This window comes from Amphiura filiformis, chromosome 19 (genome assembly GCF_039555335.1).
Source record: "Amphiura filiformis chromosome 19, Afil_fr2py, whole genome shotgun sequence".
Classification (NCBI taxonomy): Eukaryota; Metazoa; Echinodermata; class Ophiuroidea; order Amphilepidida; family Amphiuridae; genus Amphiura; species Amphiura filiformis.
This window is the reverse complement of record NC_092646.1, coordinates 51,695,982-51,702,732: the sequence shown is the minus strand read 5'-3', so window position 1 is coordinate 51,702,732 and position 6,751 is coordinate 51,695,982. Positions and strand designations below refer to the sequence as shown.

The following is a 6,751-nucleotide window of genomic DNA, read 5'->3' as shown; positions in this document are numbered from 1 at the left end:
ATGTAATGTAGCACGAGGTCCAATACCACCGTCACAGCCAATTTACATTAAGCGGGGCATGTGAGTAGGCCTAGCCATAGCATGGCATATACAGCGTTTTATTCTGATGAACAGAAAATTAAATTTGTTCAGTTTTATTTCAGGATTTGAGTCAGAAATGTACAAGAGAAAGACAAAAAGTAATAGAGAAAAATATGAAAACAAAAGTGTGCTTATGGTCAACTTTTCGTTGTGCGACATTTTAATGATTAGCAACTCTTGTCACACCTGTCGCATTGCGCTCATAAGTAAACTTGCTTTTAAGTTAAAACTAAGCGGATAATTACAAGAAGGAAGAATAAATAATGACCGAGAAATTACATTGTTTGATGTACCATTGCAAACTACGGTTGATTTTCTACATGTAGCCTTTTTATGGGATACGGTACCTTGTATAAGTAATCTTCTAGCTTTGTCTTACTTATTTTGCTTACTTAATTCTTGCATAGCGTACATTTTGTGTCCGGGGTACTACCTGTGTAAGCGAGGTGCAGAATCTTATGAAACAATCTGTATTGCAAATGAATTCATCTGCGATGGTATAGTGAACTGCGCCTTGGAAGACGATGAAACATTTTGTGGTTGGTTGACTGTGATACTTATTTTCCGTATATTTATATTCGCTGCCGTAGTGCACGTTAGATATGACCGTTGCCAGGTCAACTGGCTCAAGCTTTCTTTGTTACAAATCACTGATCGAAATGGTCACAACACGAAGCATATGACATATCTAAATTCTTGTATGAAACTTTTGTATGAACCCAGGCTTGAACCATTAACCAATGGTTACTATAATGTTGTTCCCCTCAAGTTCGGTGGTGACGTGCGTGCGTATTTCGCTCGCCGCAGTATCGAATCACGCGTAAAGTTAAACGCGCTGATAGTACATACACGCGTACAGGGGCGTGGTTTCGGCATGCTTGCGGTGCAACCGCGAAAAAGCATTGACGTCACTACCGAAATACGGCAGCGAATAACGATACTGACTATCATCGATAATTATTACCAATTAAAAGAAATGATTAGATATAAATAATATTATTAGTTCTTAACATTTTTGCCAATATATAGACACCAAACGCTGTCCTGAAAATTGCAATTGCGTCATTAACAATGAAGGGTTTTCATCTTACTGCCAGGAGTCGTGGAGTTTAGAAACGTTAAGAAGCATTGCGAGGAAAACAGAAATGTTGTATGTTATGTTTCATTTGTTTGTATGGTGCGACGGGGTGTGTTTTTGGTGGGGGTGTGTATGTTTGTGTGGGGAGGGGGCTTATGCTTGTAGGGTACATAACTGTATTAGTGCTGCCACACTCTCCTTGAGGATTGCAAGTAAATGACCTAGTCTGATGACTTGTACCCGTGATGTCATTATCGCAAAAAAAAACCCACATTATTGTAATGCATATAATTCCGTTTATGTTTATTTATTTACTGTTTCCTTAAAGCCCTACCCTCATCATACAGCTCTATATTAACTTTGATAAAAAGTGTCCTTAATTTCATTATTTAGATTTCTGTCTGGATCTGGAGAAGTCTCTTTGCAGCCTGGATGGTTCAAGTTTTTCTCGTTTCTTCATACTGTGTAAAGTTATTTGCATTGTTTTTGTAAGGTGTAACATAATCTTTAAAAGATTAGTGATAATATAGTAAACTAAATAGTTTTTATCTTTATGTAACTTTCAAAAGAAATTAAGACACATTATTACTGGAAAAAATGAAAACAAAACGTCAACCTTATGCCAACTCGGTCGCCGTGTAATCCCTATATGGCGGGTTTTTTCGTAGACTTCTTGCATAGTAATATTAATGGTATTTTATTGTATTATTATTTACTCTGTGGTCTATACGCCATTATGAAAAACAAAAACATTTCACTTTGTAAGGATACGCCAAATTCAATTGATCATTCATTAATTAATAAGCTAATTTTGACTGCTGAGACTTAGCAAAATGACAAAAAATCACTATGCTTATAAGTAATGTAGCCGACGAAGTATAACACTTATTTTTCTTATCCGGTGACAGATCAATAAGGGCTAGTGGCATCCAACATGTTCATAAGAATGCTTTTTATGGTGCGTTCAATCTACGGAGAATGTAAGTGTTATATTTAACAATCACTGTGCAAAACAATTTTTTAATCTTTTACCCGGGTCTTTTACCCGTATCAGCCAGCGCACATAAACGTTAAAACATTATTATGTTTTCCGAAAAAAGGGGTCATTGATATACCAGAAGGCTGAAAATGCTACCCATGTTTGCGGAACGTCCCAGTATGGTCATTTGTACTGAGTCCCCCCCGGTAATATACCCACCTAAAATGCTCCAAAATGTCCGACGACGACCAATGGCACAACGAGTGTACATTGAGGCTCTTGAGCTACCAGTAAAATTGATCAATATTTCTGAAAATTATAGAGTATAATTTTGTCATCAAACTGCAAACTGCAAAATTCTATGGGGTAGTTGCATTGTATTTCAATGTATGTCACTTGATGAAATGTGAAACTTTTAAGTTTTAAGTTAAAACTGCTTAATATGTTTCGAATTATCTTTTAGTGATTTATCTCATAATGAAATTTCATTGTCTGAAGAAAACATGTTTGAGGACTCTCCACTGATACGGGAATTGTAAGTTTTTTTCAAAATCATAGCACATGTGCACCCGACAATTTGATGGGCCGCAACATCAAACTTTATTATTATATTGGAAACCGACAAGCCTATCCTTTATAATACACGTATGACGTATTCAACGGACTGCAGTACTTCGCACCCTTTTTTGAAGGCAAATTATTTTCATTTGAATTGCTAGATGGGAATATGCAACCGAATACAGAAACAGAAATTAATTTGTCGTGTAATTGAGATGATAATGCAGGCCAAATTATAGGTTGACCTACTGTAAACATAAAACTTTCTAGGGCTAATCATAACCAACCAAACATGCACAAAGTCACAAGCAGAAGTTTATACACTAATTTATTACTTCTGTCTTAGATTTGAGATATATGGTATGTTGTAATCTTTATAGTGTACTCTATATTAATTTTTTGATTTGTTACCATGTTTAGATATTTATGGAACATATCTTCGGTGAATATTTACGAAGGGACGTTTGCAAATCTCACTCACCTCAACACTCTGTAAGTCTACTTAACTGATGGGGCAACGCAGAGGATGATTTAAGGAAGCCCCATCATGCACTGCAAAAGTGTTATCACTCGAGTTTCAACTGCCACTTTACTTTTCAAATTCCATTGAACTCTGTGCAAAAGATGTTGTTTTAGAATTGTGCGTGTGTCATTATTACTTAGTCGATTTCAGAACAAAAGTGATGTGCGTTTAAAGGATAATTCACACCTTCTGTAGATAACATAAAATGTGAAATCGACCAGCATCTTCACAGCGTTTTTTATGTAAATGTAACTGTACAAATTCAAATTAAACCATGCACGTGCAGTACGTCTATATGCAGTGGGCGAGTAGTGGTGTCATGTTCGCTCACACACCTATGCTAACCGCAAGTAACATAGTGGAATGTTGGGAAGTGCTTAAATCATCCTCTGGGGCAACGTAACGTATCCATGTAGTCTTATAAACTTTTAATAGGTATGCTGAACAGTAAGTAATCCAATTCGTCATGCAAAACCAAGCAAAGACAGTAAAAAGTTGACACACGTAGTCGCGATGCTTACGCTACAACAATGGCTAGAAAAAATATTACCACAAAACACAAGATGCTAAAACAGGAGAGTTGGAAAACTTACTACGCAGACTATGGAGAAATAAAGTTTAATCTATGTGGTAAATTAAATATGAGCAAAGTTTTTAAGTCAAGTCAACACATACATAAATGACAGCCAGTGAAAAAATTTCACTGACTATCCAGGATTTGAACCTGGGACCTTCGGATCACCGGACCGAGGTATTGAACTGAAGGCCTATAGATAATAACATCACTGCTCTTCTCCATCTGACTTATTAGCTCAGTTGGTAGAGCATCGGTCCGGTGATCCGAAGGTCCCAGGTTCAAATCCTGGATAGTCAGTGAATTTTTTTCACTGGCTGTCATTTATGTATGTGTTGACTTGACTTAAAAACTTTGCTCATACGCAGACTATGCTTTCAGAGACTTTTAATCCATGTTTGATAGACTACCAGACAATTTATTCTTTAAAAAGAGCTGTGGAGCTTTGAAGTAATTCTTGATTAGGATTCATAAAGTAATAACAATTAATAACGACGTCATTGCATTGGACAATTTCGGCGCGGGAATTTTGAATATCGCGTGTTGAGGGCCGGCTGAGTTTGTTTTAAATAAAACTATGCGATTTGTGCATGATAAATATTTTTCTAACATATAAGGCATAATGTTATGATTGCCGGAGTCATCCGGTTAAAATTTCCATCACTAACAATCGCAATTCACAACACTTATTTTCGTATCTGTTAGTGCAATAGCGCATAATCAAAGCAATGATGAATTAGGAGTTATAGAGCAAGGGATATTTAGCACACTTAAGGAACTGAATACATTGTAAGTATCAATAATAGTATTTCTAAATAATAATAAAAATACAAATATACAAATATTAATAATAATAATTATAACAATAATAATAATAATAATAATAATAATAATAATAATAATAATAATACATGTACTACTACTACTACTACTACTACTACTACTACTACTACTACTACTACTACTACTACTACTACTACATGTACTACTACTACTACTACTACTACTACTACTACTACTACTACTACTACTACTACTAGAGAATGAGTTGCAACCATGATGATGATGATGATGATGATGATGATGATGATGATGATGATGATGATGATGATGATGATGATGATGATGATGATGATGATGATAGTAAGATGGACGGAAATTAAGAGGATACTAGATAGCTTCTTAAAAGCATTGAGGTCTAAATAGAAAACCACAGAGGTTTATTGGCCAATCACTCCAAAGACATAATGGCTCTCTCTGTATACCTTCTTCACCTCTGGATCACCACCCATAAAAAAACACGTTTAATTAACACCATTACAGATACGTCATTGATCACAGACTTTGTTGTCAGATACCAAACCACACTACATGTATAACTATCGAACAACAGCCGCTACTTTTTCTTTGTGGAAGTCTGATGCAAAACCAACTCCTTAGAACGTCCATGTGGATAATCGCAATTTCTTCGATACTTGGTAATTTGTTGGTTTTGTTTCTGCGACTCCGAGCGAAGGCAATAAATGACATCCAAGAAGTCTCTGTTGTTCTAATGGCAAACCTCTCAGTTGCAGATTTGCTGATGGGAATTTACATGATGTTTATTATCGGTGCCGATCTATTTTACGCGGATGACTACTACTTGTATTCAGATTTATGGAGGGATGGTGTTCTCTGTAAATTTGCGAATTTTCTGGTCGTGTTATCAAGCGAGACATCACTTAGTATATTACTTCTTATAACTTTTGATAGATACTTATGCATAGTATATCCATTCAAACCATCCCGACACTTTTCACGTTCATCTGCTATGATTTCTGTTGGATTCATTTGGGTCGTCACCGTTCTTTTGAGTCTTTTAACCTCATTAGTATCTGGTGATAAATACAGAGTTTACGTTCTATCAGATGTCTGTGTTGGGATACCACTTATGCGACCCATTACAAGTTCCCAAGCTGTTGCAAGTGATGTCCAAAATAGCATACAAATTGAAGATTTAATGACGGAAAAAGCCGATGACTTTGGTGTCTTGTATTTTTCAGTCGTGATATTTCTAGGCATCAATTTAATAGTCATGCTTATTATAATGATTATGTACGCAATGATATTCGTTGCCGTATTAAAGGCAGGAAAGGTCAAGTCTACTTCTACTTCTAAAAAGAAGAAGAATTTCTTGTTAGCGATCAAATTGTCCGTCATAATTGGTATTTATTGTCTTTGCTGGCTGCCAATTATCATCATGGGTGTGTTGTCTCAAAGTGGGGTTGTAACATTACCAATTGAAACATATCATTGGTCAGTAGTGTTTCTTTTACCAATCAACGCCTCGATAAATCCGTATCTCTATACATTAGTGGATATGGCCGTAGAGGCATATACAGCGTATAAGAAACGATATGAGGAAAATAACGCTTTAAAGTAAAGAAGTACGCATTATTAATCACAAATTCGAGTCTCCAAATATAAAAGGGCAGACTTAATTGTACTTGAATCTGAAAACACTATTATTTAGAAATAGTTATAAATTCATTCAATCATTCATTCACTCATTCATTCATTCATTCATTCAGTCAGTCAGTCAGTCAGTCAGTCAGTCAGTCAGTCAGTCGTTCGTTCAACAATTTATTCATTCATTCATTCATTCATTCGTTCATTCATTCATTCATTCATTCGTTCATTCATTCATTCATTCATTCGTTCAGTCAGTCAGTCAGTCAGTCAGTCAGTCAGTCAGTCAGTCAGTCAGTCAGTCAGTCAATCTGCATTCAACCTTGATGTTCAAAGTAGAAACATCAACCACAATTTGACTAAATCGGTACCCCAATATTTTTCCCTGTGCACTGAGACACTCAAACCCCTGATATGTACCTGAGTAAATGTAAACACACACCTACAGCCATCGGTCTCATTTCAATGATTTCTTTAAACACATTTTTTTCGCAGGGTAGGATCAGAGGA

At 35.9% G+C, this 6,751-nt stretch overlaps 1 non-coding gene across 1 annotated transcript; it reads left to right on the top strand.

Annotated features, from left to right (window-relative positions):
- The first annotated feature begins 4,019 nt into the window (after positions 1-4,019).
- Positions 4,020-4,093, top strand: Trnat-ggu (transfer RNA threonine (anticodon GGU)). The gene has a single exon. It is a non-coding gene; the product is annotated as a tRNA-Thr (tRNA).
- Positions 4,094-6,751: the final 2,658 nt, after the last annotated feature.